At 35.5% G+C, this 22582-nt stretch overlaps 7 non-coding genes across 7 annotated transcripts; all 7 read right to left on the bottom strand.

The window, feature by feature from the left end:
* Nucleotides 1-7651: 7651 nt before the first annotated feature.
* Nucleotides 7652-7725, bottom strand: TRNAI-AAU (transfer RNA isoleucine (anticodon AAU)). Its single transcript has one exon. It is a non-coding gene; the product is annotated as a tRNA-Ile (tRNA).
* A 5683-nt stretch (nt 7726-13408) lies between these two features.
* TRNAI-AAU (transfer RNA isoleucine (anticodon AAU)) lies at nt 13409-13482 on the bottom strand. The gene has a single exon. It is a non-coding gene; the product is annotated as a tRNA-Ile (tRNA).
* A 5215-nt stretch (nt 13483-18697) lies between these two features.
* Nucleotides 18698-18771, bottom strand: TRNAI-GAU (transfer RNA isoleucine (anticodon GAU)). The gene has a single exon. It is a non-coding gene; the product is annotated as a tRNA-Ile (tRNA).
* An 808-nt stretch (nt 18772-19579) lies between these two features.
* TRNAI-AAU (transfer RNA isoleucine (anticodon AAU)) lies at nt 19580-19653 on the bottom strand. The gene has a single exon. It is a non-coding gene; the product is annotated as a tRNA-Ile (tRNA).
* An 808-nt stretch (nt 19654-20461) lies between these two features.
* On the bottom strand, nt 20462-20535 carry TRNAI-AAU (transfer RNA isoleucine (anticodon AAU)). The gene has a single exon. It is a non-coding gene; the product is annotated as a tRNA-Ile (tRNA).
* Nucleotides 20536-21342: 807 nt separating this feature from the next.
* TRNAI-AAU (transfer RNA isoleucine (anticodon AAU)) lies at nt 21343-21416 on the bottom strand. The gene has a single exon. It is a non-coding gene; the product is annotated as a tRNA-Ile (tRNA).
* Nucleotides 21417-22224: 808 nt separating this feature from the next.
* TRNAI-AAU (transfer RNA isoleucine (anticodon AAU)) lies at nt 22225-22298 on the bottom strand. Its single transcript has one exon. It is a non-coding gene; the product is annotated as a tRNA-Ile (tRNA).
* Nucleotides 22299-22582: the final 284 nt, after the last annotated feature.

Here is a 22582-nt window from a genome sequence, read left to right as displayed (position 1 = left end):
GGTTTTTTTACTCCAAACTAATTTTGAAGCTGTTTCAAATCAGTTTTCAACTGGAGAGATGTTTGTCAAACATTTGGAATTAGGAAAAGTTGCAATAAGAATGCAGTGATCCATCACTTGTGCTATGGTTTTAAGATATTCTGGTTTTAAGAATTTTCTTCTTCAGTGTGCACTAATGAGAGTAAAGGTCTGTTCTTCTTCTCTTCTTAAAACTTAGTCCCCCATAGTAGATTCAATCACCAAATAAATCTCCTGATTGATTAATTAGCCTTAGCATTTCTTAGATTTGCCATATTGCTATATTTGAGAAAAAGTTTTCTATGTATGCCATATAGAGAAATGCTGCATCAGCCAAAGGATGACATTTTTGTTTATTCCTAACATGGATTTAAAAATTCTCTGTTTTGTATGTGTCTATGATGTTCTCTAGCAAGTTTCAAGGGCTGCTAACTGTAGCCAATGCATTCATCCCACACTTCATGCACTTTGCCGCTGGATAAAATCCCTTCTTGGCATTTCTTGTAGGACAACAAGAAAAAGCACATGGCCCATATGGGGATCGAACACATGACCTTGGCGTTATTAGCACTACACTCTAACCAACTGAGCTAACCGGCCAAACATAAAAACATCATCAAACTCAAAAATGCCAAATGTACCTAAAACAGGAGAACATTCAGTATTTCAAAGATCAGCAATATTGAGTAGAGGAAGACTCTCTAATAATGGGTTCCATGGTGTAATGGTGAGCACTTTGGACTTTGAATCCAGTATTCTGATTTCAAATCTTGGTGAGACCTAACTTTGTTCAATTTCCTTAAAGTTGAATTTTAGGATAGCTTATCTATATTTAAACTTTGTATAAATCCCATCATCTTCAGTGGTTTTTTTACTCCAAACTAATTTTGAAGCTGTTTCAAATCAGTTTTCAACTGGAGAGATGTTTGTCAAACATTTGGAATTAGGAAAAGTTGCAATAAGAATGCAGTGATCCATCACTTGTGCTATGGTTTTAAGATATTCTGGTTTTAAGAATTTTCTTCTTCAGTGTGCACTAATGAGAGTAAAGGTCTGTTCTTCTTCTCTTCTTAAAACTTAGTCCCCCATAGTAGATTCAATCACCAAATAAATCTCCTGATTGATTAATTAGCCTTAGCATTTCTTAGATTTGCCATATTGCTATATTTGAGAAAAAGTTTTCTATGTATGCCATATAGAGAAATGCTGCATCAGCCAAAGGATGACATTTTTGTTTATTCCTAACATGGATTTAAAAATTCTCTGTTATGTATGTGTCTATGATGTTCTCTAGCAAGTTTCAAGGGCTGCTAACTGTAGCCAATGCATTCATCCCACACTTCATGCACTTTGCCGCTGGATAAAATCCCTTCTTGGCATTTCTTGTAGGACAACAAGAAAAAGCACATGGCCCATATGGGGATCGAACACATGACCTTGGCATTATTAGCACAATGCTCTAACCAACTGAGCTAACCGGCCAAACATAAAAGCATTCACAAACACAAAAATGCCAAATGTACCTAAAACAGGAGAACATTCAGTATTTCAAAGATCAGCAATATTGAGTAGAAGAAGACTCTCTAATAATGGGTTCCATGGTGTAATGGTGAGCACTTTGGACTTTGAATCCAGTAATCGGATTTCAAATCTTGGTGGGACCTAACTTTGTTCAATTTCCTTAAAGTTGAATTTTAGGATAGCTTATCTATATTTAAACTTTGTATAAATCCAATCATCTTCAGTGGTTTCTTTACTCCAAACTAATTTTGAAACTGTTTCAAATCAGTTTTCAACTGGAGAGATGTTTGTCAAACATTTGGAAATAGGAATAGTTGCAATAAGAATGCTGTGATCCATCACTTGTGCTATGGTTTTAAGATATTCTGGTTTTAAGAATTTTCTTCTTCAGTGTGCACTAATGAGAGTAAAGGTCTGTTCTTCTTCTCTTCTTGAAACTTAGTCCCCCATAGTAGATTCAATCACCAAATAAATGTCCTGATTGATTAATTTGCCATAGCATTTCTTAGATTTGCCATATTGCTATATTTGAGAAAAAGTTTTCTATGTATGCCATATAGAGAAATGCTGCATCAGCCAAAGGATGACATTTTTGTTTATTCCTAACATGGATTTAAAAATTCTCTGTTATGTATGTGTCTATGATGTTCTCTAGCAAGTTTCAAGGGCTGCTAACTGTAGCCAATGCATTTATCCCACACTTCATGCACTTTGCCGCTGGATAAAATCAAATCAGTTTTCAACTGGAGAGATGTTTGTCAAACATTTGGAATTAGGAAAAGTTGCAATAAGAATGCAGTGATCCATCACTTGTGCTATGGTTTTAAGATATTCTGGTTTTAAGAATTTTCTTCTTCAGTGTGCACTAATGAGAGTAAAGGTCTGTTCTTCTTCTCTTCTTGAAACTTAGTCCCCCATAGTAGATTCAATCACCAAATAAATGTCCTGATTGATTAATTAGCCTTAGCATTTCTTAGATTTGCCATATTGCTATATTTGAGAAAAAGTTTTCTATGTATGCCATATAGAGAAATGCTGCATCAGCCAAAGGATGACATTTTTGTTTATTCCCAACAAGGATTTAAAAATTCTCTGTTTTGTATGTGTCTATGATGTTCTCTAGCAAGTTTCAAGGGCTGCTAACTGTAGCCAATGCATTCATCCCACACTTCATGCACTTTGCCGCTGGATAAAATCCCTTCTTGGCATTTCTTGTAGGACAACAAGAAAAAGCACATGGCCCATATGGGGATCGAACACATGACCATGGCATTATTAGCAAAACGCTCTAACCAACTGAGCTAACCGGCCAAACATAAAAGCATCAGCATTCACAAAAATGCCAAATGTACCTAAAACAGGAGAACATTCAGTATTTCAAAGATCAGCAATATTGAGTAGAGGAAGACTCTCTAATAATGGGTTCCATGGTGTAATGGTGAGCACTTTGGACTTTGAATCCAGTAATCTGATTTCAATTCTTGGTGGGACCTAACTTTGTTCAATTTCCTTAAAGTTGAATTTTAGGATAGCTTATCTATATTTAAACTTTGTATAAATCCCATCATCTTCAGTGGTTTTTTTACTCCAAACTAATTTTGAAGCTGTTTCAAATCAGTTTTCAACTGGAGAGATGTTTGTCAAACATTTGGAATTAGGAAAAGTTGCAATAAGAATGCAGTGATCCATCACTTGTGCTATGGTTTTAAGATATTCTGGTTTTAAGAATTTTCTTCTTCAGTGTGCACTAATGAGAGTAAAGGTCTGTTCTTCTCTTCTTAAAACTTAGTCCCCCATAGTAGATTCAATCACCAAATAAATCTCCTGATTGATTAATTAGCCTTAGCATTTCTTAGATTTGCCATATTGCTATATTTGAGAAAAAGTTTTCTATGTATGCCATATAGAGAAATGCTGCATCAGCCAAAGGATGACATTTTTGTTTATTCCTAACAAGGATTTAAAAATTCTCTGTTTTGTATGTGTCTATGATGTTCTCTAGCAAGTTTCAAGGGCTGCTAACTGTAGCCAATGCATTCATCCCACACTTCATGCACTTTGCCGCTGGATAAAATCCCTTCTTGGCATTTCTTGTAGGACAACAAGAAAAAGCACATGGCCCATATGGGGATCGAACACATGACCTTGGCGTTATTAGCACTACACTCTAACCAACTGAGCTAACCGGCCAAACATAAAAGCATCAGCAAACACAAAAATGCCAAATGTACCTAAAACAGGAGAACATTCAGTATTTCAAAGATCAGCAATATTGAGTAGAGGAAGACTCTCTAATATTGGGTTCCATGGTGTAATGGTGAGCACTTTGGACTTTGAATTCAGTAATCTGATTTCAAATCTTGGTGGGACCTAACTTTGTTCAATTTCCTTAAAGTTGAATTTTAGGATAGCTTATCTATATTTAAACTTTGTATAAATCCCATCATCTTCAGTGGTTTTTTTACTCCAAACTAATTTTGAAGCTGTTTCAAATCAGTTTTCAACTGGAGAGATGTTTGTCAAACATTTGGAAATAGGAAAAGTTGCAATAAGAATGCAGTGATCCATCACTTGTGCTATGGTCTTAAGATATTCTGGTTTTAAGAATTTTCTTCTTCAGTGTGCACTAATGAGAGTAAAGGTCTGTTCTTCTTCTCGTCTTAAAACTTAGTCCCCCATAGTAGATTCAATCACCAAATAAATGTCCTGATTGATTAATTTGCCATAGATTTTCTTAGATTTGCCATATTGCTATATTTGAGAAAAAGTTTTCTATGTATGCCATATAGAGAAATGCTGCATCAGCCAAAGGATGACATTTTTGTTTATTCCTAACATGGATTTAAAAATTCTCTGTTTTGTATGTGTCTATGATGTTCTCTAGCAAGTTTCAAGGGCTGCTAACTGTAGCCAATGCATTCATCCCACACTTCATGCACTTTGCCGCTGGATAAAATCCCTTCTTGGCATTTCTTGTAGGACAACAAGAAAAAGCACATGGCCCATATGGGGATCGAACACATGACCTTGGCGTTATTAGCACTACACTCTAACCAACTGAGCTAACCGGCCAAACATAAAAACATCATCAAACTCAAAAATGCCAAATGTACCTAAAACAGGAGAACATTCAGTATTTCAAAGATCAGCAATATTGAGTAGAGGAAGACTCTCTAATAATGGGTTCCATGGTGTAATGGTGAGCACTTTGGACTTTGAATCCAGTATTCTGATTTCAAATCTTGGTGAGACCTAACTTTGTTCAATTTCCTTAAAGTTGAATTTTAGGATAGCTTATCTATATTTAAACTTTGTATAAATCCCATCATCTTCAGTGGTTTTTTTACTCCAAACTAATTTTGAAGCTGTTTCAAATCAGTTTTCAACTGGAGAGATGTTTGTCAAACATTTGGAATTAGGAAAAGTTGCAATAAGAATGCAGTGATCCATCACTTGTGCTATGGTTTTAAGATATTCTGGTTTTAAGAATTTTCTTCTTCAGTGTGCACTAATGAGAGTAAAGGTCTGTTCTTCTTCTCTTCTTAAAACTTAGTCCCCCATAGTAGATTCAATCACCAAATAAATCTCCTGATTGATTAATTAGCCTTAGCATTTCTTAGATTTGCCATATTGCTATATTTGAGAAAAAGTTTTCTATGTATGCCATATAGAGAAATGCTGCATCAGCCAAAGGATGACATTTTTGTTTATTCCTAACATGGATTTAAAAATTCTCTGTTATGTATGTGTCTATGATGTTCTCTAGCAAGTTTCAAGGGCTGCTAACTGTAGCCAATGCATTCATCCCACACTTCATGCACTTTGCCGCTGGATAAAATCCCTTCTTGGCATTTCTTGTAGGACAACAAGAAAAAGCACATGGCCCATATGGGGATCGAACACATGACCTTGGCATTATTAGCACAATGCTCTAACCAACTGAGCTAACCGGCCAAACATAAAAGCATTCACAAACACAAAAATGCCAAATGTACCTAAAACAGGAGAACATTCAGTATTTCAAAGATCAGCAATATTGAGTAGAAGAAGACTCTCTAATAATGGGTTCCATGGTGTAATGGTGAGCACTTTGGACTTTGAATCCAGTAATCGGATTTTAAATCTTGGTGGGACCTAACTTTGTTCAATTTCCTTAAAGTTGAATTTTAGGATAGCTTATCTATATTTAAACTTTGTATAAATCCAATCATCTTCAGTGGTTTCTTTACTCCAAACTAATTTTGAAACTGTTTCAAATCAGTTTTCAACTGGAGAGATGTTTGTCAAACATTTGGAAATAGGAATAGTTGCAATAAGAATGCTGTGATCCATCACTTGTGCTATGGTTTTAAGATATTCTGGTTTTAAGAATTTTCTTCTTCAGTGTGCACTAATGAGAGTAAAGGTCTGTTCTTCTTCTCTTCTTGAAACTTAGTCCCCCATAGTAGATTCAATCACCAAATAAATGTCCTGATTGATTAATTTGCCATAGCATTTCTTAGATTTGCCATATTGCTATATTTGAGAAAAAGTTTTCTATGTATGCCATATAGAGAAATGCTGCATCAGCCAAAGGATGACATTTTTGTTTATTCCTAACATGGATTTAAAAATTCTCTGTTATGTATGTGTCTATGATGTTCTCTAGCAAGTTTCAAGGGCTGCTAACTGTAGCCAATGCATTTATCCCACACTTCATGCACTTTGCCGCTGGATAAAATCAAATCAGTTTTCAACTGGAGAGATGTTTGTCAAACATTTGGAATTAGGAAAAGTTGCAATAAGAATGCAGTGATCCATCACTTGTGCTATGGTTTTAAGATATTCTGGTTTTAAGAATTTTCTTCTTCAGTGTGCACTAATGAGAGTAAAGGTCTGTTCTTCTTCTCTTCTTGAAACTTAGTCCCCCATAGTAGATTCAATCACCAAATAAATGTCCTGATTGATTAATTAGCCTTAGCATTTCTTAGATTTGCCATATTGCTATATTTGAGAAAAAGTTTTCTATGTATGCCATATAGAGAAATGCTGCATCAGCCAAAGGATGACATTTTTGTTTATTCCCAACAAGGATTTAAAAATTCTCTGTTTTGTATGTGTCTATGATGTTCTCTAGCAAGTTTCAAGGGCTGCTAACTGTAGCCAATGCATTCATCCCACACTTCATGCACTTTGCCGCTGGATAAAATCCCTTCTTGGCATTTCTTGTAGGACAACAAGAAAAAGCACATGGCCCATATGGGGATCGAACACATGACCATGGCATTATTAGCAAAACGCTCTAACCAACTGAGCTAACCGGCCAAACATAAAAGCATCAGCATTCACAAAAATGCCAAATGTACCTAAAACAGGAGAACATTCAGTATTTCAAAGATCAGCAATATTGAGTAGAGGAAGACTCTCTAATAATGGGTTCCATGGTGTAATGGTGAGCACTTTGGACTTTGAATCCAGTAATCTGATTTCAATTCTTGGTGGGACCTAACTTTGTTCAATTTCCTTAAAGTTGAATTTTAGGATAGCTTATCTATATTTAAACTTTGTATAAATCCCATCATCTTCAGTGGTTTCTTTACTCCAAACTAATTTTGAAGCTGTTTCAAATCAGTTTTCAACTGGAGAGATGTTTGTCAAACATTTGGAAATAGGAATAGTTGCAATAAGAATGCTGTGATCCATCACTTGTGCTATGGTTTTAAGATATTCTGGTTTTAAGAATTTTCTTCTTCAGTGTGCACTAATGAGAGTAAAGGTCTGTTCTTCTTCTCTTCTTAAAACTTAGTCCCCCATAGTAGATTCAATCACCAAATAAATGTCCTGATTGATTAATTTGCCATAGCATTTCTTAGATTTGCCATATTGCTATATTTGAGAAAAAGTTTTCTATGTATGCCATATAGAGAAATGCTGCATCAGCCAAAGGATGACATTTTTGTTTATTCCTAACATGGATTTAAAAATTCTCTGTTATTTATGTGTCTATGATGTTCTCTAGCAAGTTTCAAGGGCTGCTAACTGTAGCCAATGCATTCATCCCACACTTCATGCACTTTGCCGCTGGATAAAATCCCTTCTTGGCATTTCTTGTAGGACAACAAGAAAAAGCACATGGCCCATATGGGGATCGAACACATGACCTTGGCGTTATTAGCACCACGCTCTAACCAACTGAGCTAACCGGCCAAACATAAAAGCATCAGCAAACACAAAAATGCCAAATGTACCTAAAACAGGAGAACATTCAGTATTTCAAAGATCAGCAATATTGAGTAGAGGAAGACTCTCTAATAATGGGTTCCATGGTGTAATGGTGAGCACTTTGGACTTTGAATCCAGTAATCGGATTTCAAATCTTTGTGGGACCTAACTTTGTTCAATTTCCTTAAAGTTGAATTTTAGGATAGCTTATCTATATTTAAACTTTGTATAAATCCCATCATCTTCAGTGGTTTCTTTACTCCAAACTAATTTTGAAGCTGTTTCAAATCAGTTTTCAACTGGAGAGATGTTTGTCAAACATTTGGAAATAGGAAAAGTTGCAATAAGAATGCAGTGATCGATCACTTGTGCTATGGTTTTAAAATATTCTGGTTTTAAGAATTTTCTTCTTCAGTGTGCACTAATGAGAGTAAAGGTCTGTTCTTCTTCTCGTCTTAAAACTTAGTCCCCCATAGTAGATTCAATCACCAAATAAATGTCCTGATTGATTAATTTGCCATAGATTTTCTTAGATTTGCCATATTGCTATATTTGAGAAAAAGTTTTCTATGTATGCCATATAGAGAAATGCTGCATCAGCCAAAGGATGACATTTTTGTTTATTCCTAACATGGATTTAAAAATTCTCTGTTTTGTATGTGTCTATGATGTTCTCTAGCAAGTTTCAAGGGCTGCTAACTGTAGCCAATGCATTCATCCCACACTTCATGCACTTTGCCGCTGGATAAAATCCCTTCTTGGCATTTCTTGTAGGACAATAAGAAAAAGCACATGGCCCATATGGGGATCGAACACATGACCTTGGCGTTATTAGCACTACATTCTAACCAACTGAGCTAACCGGCCAAACATAAAAACATCATCAAACTCAAAAATGCCAAATGTACCTAAAACAGGAGAACATTCAGTATTTCAAAGATCAGCAATATTGAGTAGAGGAAGACTCTCTAATAATGGGTTCCATGGTGTAATGGTGAGCACTTTGGACTTTGAATCCAGTATTCTGATTTCAAATCTTGGTGAGACCTAACTTTGTTCAATTTCCTTAAAGTTGAATTTTAGGATAGCTTATCTATATTTAAACTTTGTATAAATCCCATCATCTTCAGTGGTTTTTTTACTCCAAACTAATTTTGAAGCTGTTTCAAATCAGTTTTCAACTGGAGAGATGTTTGTCAAACATTTGGAATTAGGAAAAGTTGCAATAAGAATGCAGTGATCCATCACTTGTGCTATGGTTTTAAGATATTCTGGTTTTAAGAATTTTCTTCTTCAGTGTGCACTAATGAGAGTAAAGGTCTGTTCTTCTCTTCTTAAAACTTAGTCCCCCATAGTAGATTCAATCACCAAATAAATCTCCTGATTGATTAATTAGCCTTAGCATTTCTTAGATTTGCCATATTGCTATATTTGAGAAAAAGTTTTCTATGTATGCCATATAGAGAAATGCTGCATCAGCCAAAGGATGACATTTTTGTTTATTCCTAACAAGGATTTAAAAATTCTCTGTTTTGTATGTGTCTATGATGTTCTCTAGCAAGTTTCAAGGGCTGCTAACTGTAGCCAATGCATTCATCCCACACTTCATGCACTTTGCCGCTGGATAAAATCCCTTCTTGGCATTTCTTGTAGGACAACAAGAAAAAGCACATGGCCCATATGGGGATCGAACACATGACCTTGGCGTTATTAGCACTACACTCTAACCAACTGAGCTAACCGGCCAAACATAAAAGCATCAGCAAACACAAAAATGCCAAATGTACCTAAAACAGGAGAACATTCAGTATTTCAAAGATCAGCAATATTGAGTAGAGGAAGACTCTCTAATATTGGGTTCCATGGTGTAATGGTGAGCACTTTGGACTTTGAATTCAGTAATCTGATTTCAAATCTTGGTGGGACCTAACTTTGTTCAATTTCCTTAAAGTTGAATTTTAGGATAGCTTATCTATATTTAAACTTTGTATAAATCCCATCATCTTCAGTGGTTTTTTTACTCCAAACTAATTTTGAAGCTGTTTCAAATCAGTTTTCAACTGGAGAGATGTTTGTCAAACATTTGGAAATAGGAAAAGTTGCAATAAGAATGCAGTGATCCATCACTTGTGCTATGGTCTTAAGATATTCTGGTTTTAAGAATTTTCTTCTTCAGTGTGCACTAATGAGAGTAAAGGTCTGTTCTTCTTCTCGTCTTAAAACTTAGTCCCCCATAGTAGATTCAATCACCAAATAAATGTCCTGATTGATTAATTTGCCATAGATTTTCTTAGATTTGCCATATTGCTATATTTGAGAAAAAGTTTTCTATGTATGCCATATAGAGAAATGCTGCATCAGCCAAAGGATGACATTTTTGTTTATTCCTAACATGGATTTAAAAATTCTCTGTTTTGTATGTGTCTATGATGTTCTCTAGCAAGTTTCAAGGGCTGCTAACTGTAGCCAATGCATTCATCCCACACTTCATGCACTTTGCCGCTGGATAAAATCCCTTCTTGGCATTTCTTGTAGGACAACAAGAAAAAGCACATGGCCCATATGGGGATCGAACACATGACCTTGGCGTTATTAGCACTACACTCTAACCAACTGAGCTAACCGGCCAAACATAAAAACATCATCAAACTCAAAAATGCCAAATGTACCTAAAACAGGAGAACATTCAGTATTTCAAAGATCAGCAATATTGAGTAGAGGAAGACTCTCTAATAATGGGTTCCATGGTGTAATGGTGAGCACTTTGGACTTTGAATCCAGTATTCTGATTTCAAATCTTGGTGAGACCTAACTTTGTTCAATTTCCTTAAAGTTGAATTTTAGGATAGCTTATCTATATTTAAACTTTGTATAAATCCCATCATCTTCAGTGGTTTTTTTACTCCAAACTAATTTTGAAGCTGTTTCAAATCAGTTTTCAACTGGAGAGATGTTTGTCAAACATTTGGAATTAGGAAAAGTTGCAATAAGAATGCAGTGATCCATCACTTGTGCTATGGTTTTAAGATATTCTGGTTTTAAGAATTTTCTTCTTCAGTGTGCACTAATGAGAGTAAAGGTCTGTTCTTCTTCTCTTCTTAAAACTTAGTCCCCCATAGTAGATTCAATCACCAAATAAATCTCCTGATTGATTAATTAGCCTTAGCATTTCTTAGATTTGCCATATTGCTATATTTGAGAAAAAGTTTTCTATGTATGCCATATAGAGAAATGCTGCATCAGCCAAAGGATGACATTTTTGTTTATTCCTAACATGGATTTAAAAATTCTCTGTTATGTATGTGTCTATGATGTTCTCTAGCAAGTTTCAAGGGCTGCTAACTGTAGCCAATGCATTCATCCCACACTTCATGCACTTTGCCGCTGGATAAAATCCCTTCTTGGCATTTCTTGTAGGACAACAAGAAAAAGCACATGGCCCATATGGGGATCGAACACATGACCTTGGCATTATTAGCACAATGCTCTAACCAACTGAGCTAACCGGCCAAACATAAAAGCATTCACAAACACAAAAATGCCAAATATACCTAAAACAGGAGAACATTCAGTATTTCAAAGATCAGCAATATTGAGTAGAAGAAGACTCTCTAATAATGGGTTCCATGGTGTAATGGTGAGCACTTTGGACTTTGAATCCAGTAATCGGATTTCAAATCTTGGTGGGACCTAACTTTGTTCAATTTCCTTAAAGTTGAATTTTAGGATAGCTTATCTATATTTAAACTTTGTATAAATCCAATCATCTTCAGTGGTTTCTTTACTCCAAACTAATTTTGAAACTGTTTCAAATCAGTTTTCAACTGGAGAGATGTTTGTCAAACATTTGGAAATAGGAATAGTTGCAATAAGAATGCTGTGATCCATCACTTGTGCTATGGTTTTAAGATATTCTGGTTTTAAGAATTTTCTTCTTCAGTGTGCACTAATGAGAGTAAAGGTCTGTTCTTCTTCTCTTCTTGAAACTTAGTCCCCCATAGTAGATTCAATCACCAAATAAATGTCCTGATTGATTAATTTGCCATAGCATTTCTTAGATTTGCCATATTGCTATATTTGAGAAAAAGTTTTCTATGTATGCCATATAGAGAAATGCTGCATCAGCCAAAGGATGACATTTTTGTTTATTCCTAACATGGATTTAAAAATTCTCTGTTATGTATGTGTCTATGATGTTCTCTAGCAAGTTTCAAGGGCTGCTAACTGTAGCCAATGCATTTATCCCACACTTCATGCACTTTGCCGCTGGATAAAATCAAATCAGTTTTCAACTGGAGAGATGTTTGTCAAACATTTGGAATTAGGAAAAGTTGCAATAAGAATGCAGTGATCCATCACTTGTGCTATGGTTTTAAGATATTCTGGTTTTAAGAATTTTCTTCTTCAGTGTGCACTAATGAGAGTAAAGGTCTGTTCTTCTTCTCTTCTTGAAACTTAGTCCCCCATAGTAGATTCAATCACCAAATAAATGTCCTGATTGATTAATTAGCCTTAGCATTTCTTAGATTTGCCATATTGCTATATTTGAGAAAAAGTTTTCTATGTATGCCATATAGAGAAATGCTGCATCAGCCAAAGGATGACATTTTTGTTTATTCCTAACAAGGATTTAAAAATTCTCTGTTTTGTATGTGTCTATGATGTTCTCTAGCAAGTTTCAAGGGCTGCTAACTGTAGCCAATGCATTCATCCCACACTTCATGCACTTTGCCGCTGGATAAAATCCCTTCTTGGCATTTCTTGTAGGACAACAAGAAAAAGCACATGGCCCATATGGGGATCGAACACATGACCATGGCATTATTAGCAAAACGCTCTAACCAACTGAGCTAACCGGCCAAACATAAAAGCATCAGCATTCACAAAAATGCCAAATGTACCTAAAACAGGAGAACATTCAGTATTTCAAAGATCAGCAATATTGAGTAGAGGAAGACTCTCTAATAATGGGTTCCATGGTGTAATGGTGAGCACTTTGGACTTTGAATCCAGTAATCTGATTTCAATTCTTGGTGGGACCTAACTTTGTTCAATTTCCTTAAAGTTGAATTTTAGGATAGCTTATCTATATTTAAACTTTGTATAAATCCCATCATCTTCAGTGGTTTCTTTACTCCAAACTAATTTTGAAGCTGTTTCAAATCAGTTTTCAACTGGAGAGATGTTTGTCAAACATTTGGAAATAGGAATAGTTGCAATAAGAATGCTGTGATCCATCACTTGTGCTATGGTTTTAAGATATTCTGGTTTTAAGAATTTTCTTCTTCAGTGTGCACTAATGAGAGTAAAGGTCTGTTCTTCTTCTCTTCTTAAAACTTAGTCCCCCATAGTAGATTCAATCACCAAATAAATGTCCTGATTGATTAATTTGCCATAGCATTTCTTAGATTTGCCATATTGCTATATTTGAGAAAAAGTTTTCTATGTATGCCATATAGAGAAATGCTGCATCAGCCAAAGGATGACATTTTTGTTTATTCCTAACATGGATTTAAAAATTCTCTGTTATTTATGTGTCTATGATGTTCTCTAGCAAGTTTCAAGGGCTGCTAACTGTAGCCAATGCATTCATCCCACACTTCATGCACTTTGCCGCTGGATAAAATCCCTTCTTGGCATTTCTTGTAGGACAACAAGAAAAAGCACATGGCCCATATGGGGATCGAACACATGACCTTGGCGTTATTAGCACCACGCTCTAACCAACTGAGCTAACCGGCCAAACATAAAAGCATCAGCAAACACAAAAATGCCAAATGTACCTAAAACAGGAGAACATTCAGTATTTCAAAGATCAGCAATATTGAGTAGAGGAAGACTCTCTAATAATGGGTTCCATGGTGTAATGGTGAGCACTTTGGACTTTGAATCCAGTAATCAGATTTCAAATCTTTGTGGGACCTAACTTTGTTCAATTTCCTTAAAGTTGAATTTTAGGATAGCTTATCTATATTTAAACTTTGTATAAATCCCATCATCTTCAGTGGTTTCTTTACTCCAAACTAATTTTGAAGCTGTTTCAAATCAGTTTTCAACTGGAGAGATGTTTGTCAAACATTTGGAAATAGGAAAAGTTGCAATAAGAATGCAGTGATCGATCACTTGTGCTATGGTTTTAAAATATTCTGGTTTTAAGAATTTTCTTCTTCAGTGTGCACTAATGAGAGTAAAGGTCTGTTCTTCTTCTCGTCTTAAAACTTAGTCCCCCATAGTAGATTCAATCACCAAATAAATGTCCTGATTGATTAATTTGCCATAGATTTTCTTAGATTTGCCATATTGCTATATTTGAGAAAAAGTTTTCTATGTATGCCATATAGAGAAATGCTGCATCAGCCAAAGGATGACATTTTTGTTTATTCCTAACATGGATTTAAAAATTCTCTGTTTTGTATGTGTCTATGATGTTCTCTAGCAAGTTTCAAGGGCTGCTAACTGTAGCCAATGCATTCATCCCACACTTCATGCACTTTGCCGCTGGATAAAATCCCTTCTTGGCATTTCTTGTAGGACAATAAGAAAAAGCACATGGCCCATATGGGGATCGAACACATGACCTTGGCGTTATTAGCACTACATTCTAACCAACTGAGCTAACCGGCCAAACATAAAAACATCATCAAACTCAAAAATGCCAAATGTACCTAAAACAGGAGAACATTCAGTATTTCAAAGATCAGCAATATTGAGTAGAGGAAGACTCTCTAATAATGGGTTCCATGGTGTAATGGTGAGCACTTTGGACTTTGAATCCAGTATTCTGATTTCAAATCTTGGTGAGACCTAACTTTGTTCAATTTCCTTAAAGTTGAATTTTAGGATAGCTTATCTATATTTAAACTTTGTATAAATCCCATCATCTTCAGTGGTTTTTTTACTCCAAACTAATTTTGAAGCTGTTTCAAATCAGTTTTCAACTGGAGAGATGTTTGTCAAACATTTGGAATTAGGAAAAGTTGCAATAAGAATGCAGTGATCCATCACTTGTGCTATGGTTTTAAGATATTCTGGTTTTAAGAATTTTCTTCTTCAGTGTGCACTAATGAGAGTAAAGGTCTGTTCTTCTCTTCTTAAAACTTAGTCCCCCATAGTAGATTCAATCACCAAATAAATCTCCTGATTGATTAATTAGCCTTAGCATTTCTTAGATTTGCCATATTGCTATATTTGAGAAAAAGTTTTCTATGTATGCCATATAGAGAAATGCTGCATCAGCCAAAGGATGACATTTTTGTTTATTCCTAACAAGGATTTAAAAATTCTCTGTTTTGTATGTGTCTATGATGTTCTCTAGCAAGTTTCAAGGGCTGCTAACTGTAGCCAATGCATTCATCCCACACTTCATGCACTTTGCCGCTGGATAAAATCCCTTCTTGGCATTTCTTGTAGGACAACAAGAAAAAGCACATGGCCCATATGGGGATCGAACACATGACCTTGGCGTTATTAGCACTACACTCTAACCAACTGAGCTAACCGGCCAAACATAAAAGCATCAGCAAACACAAAAATGCCAAATGTACCTAAAACAGGAGAACATTCAGTATTTCAAAGATCAGCAATATTGAGTAGAGGAAGACTCTCTAATATTGGGTTCCATGGTGTAATGGTGAGCACTTTGGACTTTGAATTCAGTAATCTGATTTCAAATCTTGGTGGGACCTAACTTTGTTCAATTTCCTTAAAGTTGAATTTTAGGATAGCTTATCTATATTTAAACTTTGTATAAATCCCATCATCTTCAGTGGTTTTTTTACTCCAAACTAATTTTGAAGCTGTTTCAAATCAGTTTTCAACTGGAGAGATGTTTGTCAAACATTTGGAAATAGGAAAAGTTGCAATAAGAATGCAGTGATCCATCACTTGTGCTATGGTTTTAAGATATTCTGGTTTTAAGAATTTTCTTCTTCAGTGTGCACTAATGAGAGTAAAGGTCTGTTCTTCTTCTCTTCTTAAAACTTAGTCCCCCATAGTAGATTCAATCACCAAATAAATGTCCTGATTGATTAATTTGCCATAGATTTTCTTAGATTTGCCATATTGCTATATTTGAGAAAAAGTTTTCTATGTATGCCATATAGAGAAATGCTGCATCAGCCAAAGGATGACATTTTTGTTTATTCCTAACATGGATTTAAAAATTCTCTGTTTTGTATGTGTCTATGATGTTCTCTAGCAAGTTTCAAAGGCTGCTAACTGTAGCCAATGCATTCATCCCACACTTCATGCACTTTGCCGCTGGATAAAATCCCTTCTTGGCATTTCTTGTAGGACAACAAGAAAAAGCACATGGCCCATATGGGGATCAAACACATGACCTTGGCGTTATTAGCACTACACTCTAACCAACTGAGCTAACCGGCCAAACATAAAAACATCATCAAACTCAAAAATGCCAAATGTACCTAAAACAGGAGAACATTCAGTATTTCAAAGATCAGCAATATTGAGTAGAGGAAGACTCTCTAATAATGGGTTCCATGGTGTAATGGTGAGCACTTTGGACTTTGAATCCAGTATTCTGATTTCAAATCTTGGTGAGACCTAACTTTGTTCAATTTCCTTAAAGTTGAATTTTAGGATAGCTTATCTATATTTAAACTTTGTATAAATCCCATCATCTTCAGTGGTTTTTTTACTCCAAACTAATTTTGAAGCTGTTTCAAATCAGTTTTCAACTGGAGAGATGTTTGTCAAACATTTGGAATTAGGAAAAGTTGCAATAAGAATGCAGTGATCCATCACTTGTGCTATGGTTTTAAGATATTCTGGTTTTAAGAATTTTCTTCTTCAGTGTGCACTAATGAGAGTAAAGGTCTGTTCTTCTTCTCTTCTTAAAACTTAGTCCCCCATAGTAGATTCAATCACCAAATAAATCTCCTGATTGATTAATTAGCCTTAGCATTTCTTAGATTTGCCATATTGCTATATTTGAGAAAAAGTTTTCTATGTATGCCATATAGAGAAATGCTGCATCAGCCAAAGGATGACATTTTTGTTTATTCCTAATAAGGATTTAAAAATTCTCTGTTTTGTATGTGTCTATGATGTTCTCTAGCAAGTTTCAAGGGCTGCTAACTGTAGCCAATGCATTCATCCCACACTTCATGCACTTTGCCGCTGGATAAAATCCCTTCTTGGCATTTCTTGTAGGACAACAAGAAAAAGCACATGGCCCATATGGGGATCGAACACATGACCTTGACGTTATTAGCGCTACACTCTAACCAACTGAGCTAACCGGCCAAACATAAAAACATCATCAAACTCAAAAATGCCAAATGTACCTAAAACAGGAGAACATTCAGTATTTCAAAGATCAGCAATATTGAGTAGAGGAAGACTCTCTAATAATGGGTTCCATGGTGTAATGGTGAGCACTTTGGACTTTGAATCCAGTATTCTGATTTCAAATCTTGGTGAGACCTAACTTTGTTCAATTTCCTTAAAGTTGAATTTTAGGATAGCTTATCTATATTTAAACTTTGTATAAATCCCATCATCTTCAGTGGTTTTTTTACTCCAAACTAATTTTGAAGCTGTTTCAAATCAGTTTTCAACTGGAGAGATGTTTGTCAAACATTTGGAATTAGGAAAAGTTGCAATAAGAATGCAGTGATCCATCACTTGTGCTATGGTTTTAAGATATTCTGGTTTTAAGAATTTTCTTCTTCAGTGTGCACTAATGAGAGTAAAGGTCTGTTCTTCTTCTCTTCTTAAAACTTAGTCCCCCATAGTAGATTCAATCACCAAATAAATCTCCTGATTGATTAATTAGCCTTAGCATTTCTTAGATTTGCCATATTGCTATATTTGAGAAAAAGTTTTCTATGTATGCCATATAGAGAAATGCTGCATCAGCCAAAGGATGACATTTTTGTTTATTCCTAACAAGGATTTAAAAATTCTCTGTTTTGTATGTGTCTATGATGTTCTCTAGCAAATTTCAAGGGCTGCTAACTGTAGCCAATGCATTCATCCCACACTTCATGCACTTTGCCGCTGGATAAAATCCCTTCTTGGCATTTCTTGTAGGACAACAAGAAAAAGCACATGGCCCATATGGGGATCGAACACATGACCTTGGCGTTATTAGCACTACACTCTAACCAACTGAGCTAACCGGCCAAACATAAAAACATCATCAAACTCAAAAATGCCAAATGTACCTAAAACAGGAGAACATTCAGTATTTCAAAGATCAGCAATATTGAGTAGAGGAAGACTCTCTAATAATGGGTTCCATGGTGTAATGGTGAGCACTTTGGACTTTGAATCCAGTATTCTGATTTCAAATCTTGGTGAGACCTAACTTTGTTCAATTTCCTTAAAGTTGAATTTTAGGATAGCTTATCTATATTTAAACTTTGTATAAATCCCATCATCTTCAGTGGTTTTTTTACTCCAAACTAATTTTGAAGCTGTTTCAAATCAGTTTTCAACTGGAGAGATGTTTGTCAAACATTTGGAATTAGGAAAAGTTGCAATAAGAATGCAGTGATCCATCACTTGTGCTATGGTTTTAAGATATTCTGGTTTTAAGAATTTTCTTCTTCAGTGTGCACTAATGAGAGTAAAGGTCTGTTCTTCTTCTCTTCTTAAAACTTAGTCCCCCATAGTAGATTCAATCACCAAATAAATCTCCTGATTGATTAATTAGCCTTAGCATTTCTTAGATTTGCCATATTGCTATATTTGAGAAAAAGTTTTCTATGTATGCCATATAGAGAAATGCTGCATCAGCCAAAGGATGACATTTTTGTTTATTCCTAACAAGGATTTAAAAATTCTCTGTTTTGTATGTGTCTATGATGTTCTCTAGCAAGTTTCAAGGGCTGCTAACTGTAGCCAATGCATTCATCCCACACTTCATGCACTTTGCCGCTGGATAAAATCCCTTCTTGGCATTTCTTGTAGGACAACAAGAAAAAGCACATGGCCCGTATGGGGATCGAACACATGACCTTGGCATTATCAGCACCACACTCTAACCAACTGAGCTAACCGGCCAAACATAAAAGCATCAGCAAACACAAAAATGCCAAATGTACCTAAAACAGGAGAACATTCAGTATTTCAAAGATCAGCAATATTGAGTAGAGGAAGACTCTCAAACAATGGGTTCCATGGTGTAATGGTGAGCGCTTTGGACTTTGAATCCAGTAATCTGATTTCAAATCTTGGTGGGACCTAACTTTGTTCAATTTCCTTAAAGTTGAATTTTAGGATAGCTTATCTATATTTAAACTTTGTATAAATCCCATCATCTTCAGTGGTTTTTTTACTCCAAACTAATTTTGAAGCTGTTTCAAATCAGTTTTCAACTGGAGAGATGTTAGTCAAACATTTGGAAATAGGAAAAGTTGCAATAAGAATGCAGTGATCCATCACTTGTGCTATGGTTTTAAGATATTCTGGTTTTAAGAATTTTCTTCTTCAGTGTGCACTAATGAGAGTAAAGTTCTGTTCTTTTTCTCTTCTTAAAACTTAGTCCCCCATAGTAGATTCATTCACCAAATAAATGTCCTGATTGATTAATTTGCCTTAGTATTTCTTAGATTTGCCATATTGCTATATTTGAGAAAAAGTTTTCTATGTATGCCATATAGAGAAATGCTGCATCAGCCAAAGGATGACATTTTTGTTTATTCCTAACATGGATTTAAAAATTCTCTGTTTTGTATGTGTCTATGATGTTCTCTAGCAAGTTTCAAGGGCTGCTAACTGTAGCCAATGCATTCATCCCACACTTCATGCACTTTGCCGCTGGATAAAATCCCTTCTTGGCATTTCTTGTAGGACAACAAGAAAAAGCACATGGCCCATATGGGGATCGAACACATGACCTTGGCGTTATTAGCACCACGCTCTAACCAACTGAGCTAACCGGCCAAACATAAAAGCATCAGCAAACACAAAAATGCCAAATGTACCTAAAACAGGAGAACATTCAGTATTTCAAAGATCAGCAATATTGAGTAGAGGAAGACTCTCAAACAATGGGTTCCATGGTGTAATGGTGAGCGCTTTGGACTTTGAATCCAGTAATCTGATTTCAAATCTTGGTGGGACCTAACTTTGTTCAATTTCCTTAAAGTTGAATTTTAGGATAGCTTATCTATATTTAAACTTTGTATAAATCCCATCATCTTCAGTGGTTTTTTTACTCCAAACTAATTTTGAAGCTGTTTCAAATCAGTTTTCAACTGGAGAGATGTTAGTCAAACATTTGGAAATAGGAAAAGTTGCAATAAGAATGCAGTGATCCATCACTTGTGCTATGGTTTTAAGATATTCTGGTTTTAAGAATTTTCTTCTTCAGTGTGCACTAATGAGAGTAAAGTTCTGTTCTTTTTCTCTTCTTAAAACTTAGTCCCCCATAGTAGATTCATTCACCAAATAAATGTCCTGATTGATTAATTTGCCTTAGTATTTCTTAGATTTGCCATATTGCTATATTTGAGAAAAAGTTTTCTATGTATGCCATATAGAGAAATGCTGCATCAGCCAAAGGATGACATTTTTGTTTATTCCTAACATGGATTTAAAAATTCTCTGTTTTGTATGTGTCTATGATGTTCTCTAGCAAGTTTCAAGGGCTGCTAACTGTAGCCAATGCATTCATCCCACACTTCATGCACTTTGCCGCTGGATAAAATCCCTTCTTGGCATTTCTTGTAGGACAACAAGAAAAAGCACATGGCCCATATGGGGATCGAACACATGACCTTGGCGTTATTAGCACCACGCTCTAACCAACTGAGCTAACCGGCCAAACATAAAAGCATCAGCAAACACAAAAATGCCAAATGTACCTAAAACAGGAGAACATTCAGTATTTCAAAGATCAGCAATATTGAGTAGAGGAAGATTCTCTAATAATGGGTTCCATGGTGTAATGGTGAGCACTTTGGACTTTGAATCCAGTAATCTGACTTCAAATATTGGTGGGACCTAACTTTGTTCAATTTCCTTAAAGTTTAATTTTAGGATAGCTTATCTATATTTAAACTTTGTATAAATTCCATCATCTTCAGTGGTTTTTTTACTCCAAACTAATTTTGAAGCTGTTTCAAATCAGTTTTCAACTGGAGAGATGTTTGTCAAACATTTGGAAATAGGAAAAGTTGCAATAAGAATGCAGTGATCCATCACTTGTGCTATGGTTTTAAGATATTCTGGTTTTAAGAATTTTCTTCTTCAGTGTGCACTAATGAGAGTAAAGGTCTGTTCTTCTTCTCGTCTTAAAACTTAGTCCCCCATAGTAGATTCAATCACCAAATAAATGTCCTGATTGATTAATTTGCCTTAGCATTTCTTAGATTTGCCATATTGCTATATTTGAGAAAAAGTTTTCTATGTATGCCATATAGAGAAATGCTGCATCAGCCAATGGATGACATTTTTGTTTATTCCTAACATGGATTAAAAATTCTCTGTTTTGTATGTGTCTATGATGTTCTCTAGCAAGTTTCAAGGGCTGCTAACTGTAGCCAATGCATTCATCCCACACTTCATGCACTTTGCCGCTGGATAAAATCCCTTCTTGGCATTTCTTGTAGGACAACAAGAAAAAGCTCATGGCCTGTATGGGGATCGAACACATGACCTTGGCGTTATTAGCACCACGCTCTAACCAACTGAGCTAACCGGCCAAACATAAAAACATCAGCAAACTGATAAATGCCAAATGTACCTAAAACAGGAGAACATTCAGTATTTCAAAGATCAGCAATATTGAGTAGAGGAAGGCTCTCTAATAATGGGTTCCATGGTGTAATGGTGAGCACTTTGGACTTTGAATCCAGTAATCTGATTTCAAATCTTGGTGGGACCTAACTTTGTTCAATTTCCTTAAAGTTGAGTTTTAGGATAGCTTATCTATATTTAAACTTTGTATAAATCCCATCATCTTCAGTGGTTTTTTTACTCCAAACTAATTTTGAAGCTGTTTCAAATCAGTTTTCAACTGGAGAGATGTTTGTCAAACATTTGGAAATAGGAAAAGTTGCAATAAGAATGCAGTGATCCATCACTTGTGCTATGGTTTTAAGATATTCTGGTTTTAAGAATTTTCTTCTTCAGTGTGCACTAATGAGAGTAAAGGTCTGTTCTTCTTCTCTTCTTAAAACTTAGTCCCCCATAGTAGATTCATTCACCAAATAAATGTCCTGATTGATTAATTTGCCTTAGCATTTCTTAGATTTGCCATATTGCTATATTTGAGAAAAAGTTTTCTATGTATGCCTTATAGAGAAATGCTGCATCAGCCAAAGGATGACATTTTTGTTTATTCCTAACATGGATTTAAAAATTCTCTGTTTTGTATGTGTCTATGATGTTCTCTTGCAAGTTTCAAGGGCTGCTAACTGTAGCCAATGCATTCATCCCACACTTCATGCACTTTGCCGCTGGATAAAATCCCTTCTTGGCCTTTCTTGTAGGACAACAAGAAAAAGCACATGGCCCGTATGGGGATCGAACACATGACCTTGGCGTTATTAGCACCACGCTCTAACCAACTGAGCTAACCGGCCAAACATAAAAGCATCAGCAAACTCATAAATGCCAAATGTACCTAAAACAGGAGAACATTCAGTATTTCAAAGATCAGCAATATTGAGTAGAGGAAGACTCTCTAATAATGGGTTCCATGGTGTAATGGTGAGCGCTTTGGACTTTGAATCCAGTAATCTGATTTCAATTCTTGGTGGGACCTAACTTTGTTCAATTTCCTTAAAGTTGAATTTTAGGATAGCTTATCTATATTTAAACTTTGTATAAATCCCATCATCTTCAGTGGTTTCTTTACTCCAAACTA

This window comes from Taudactylus pleione, unplaced genomic scaffold (assembly GCF_031769625.1).
Source record: "Taudactylus pleione unplaced genomic scaffold, aTauple2 ptg000085l, whole genome shotgun sequence".
NCBI classification, from domain to species: Eukaryota; Metazoa; Chordata; class Amphibia; order Anura; family Myobatrachidae; genus Taudactylus; species Taudactylus pleione.
The sequence above is the reverse complement of the archived record's forward strand: the minus strand, read 5'-3'. Positions and strand labels throughout refer to the sequence as shown.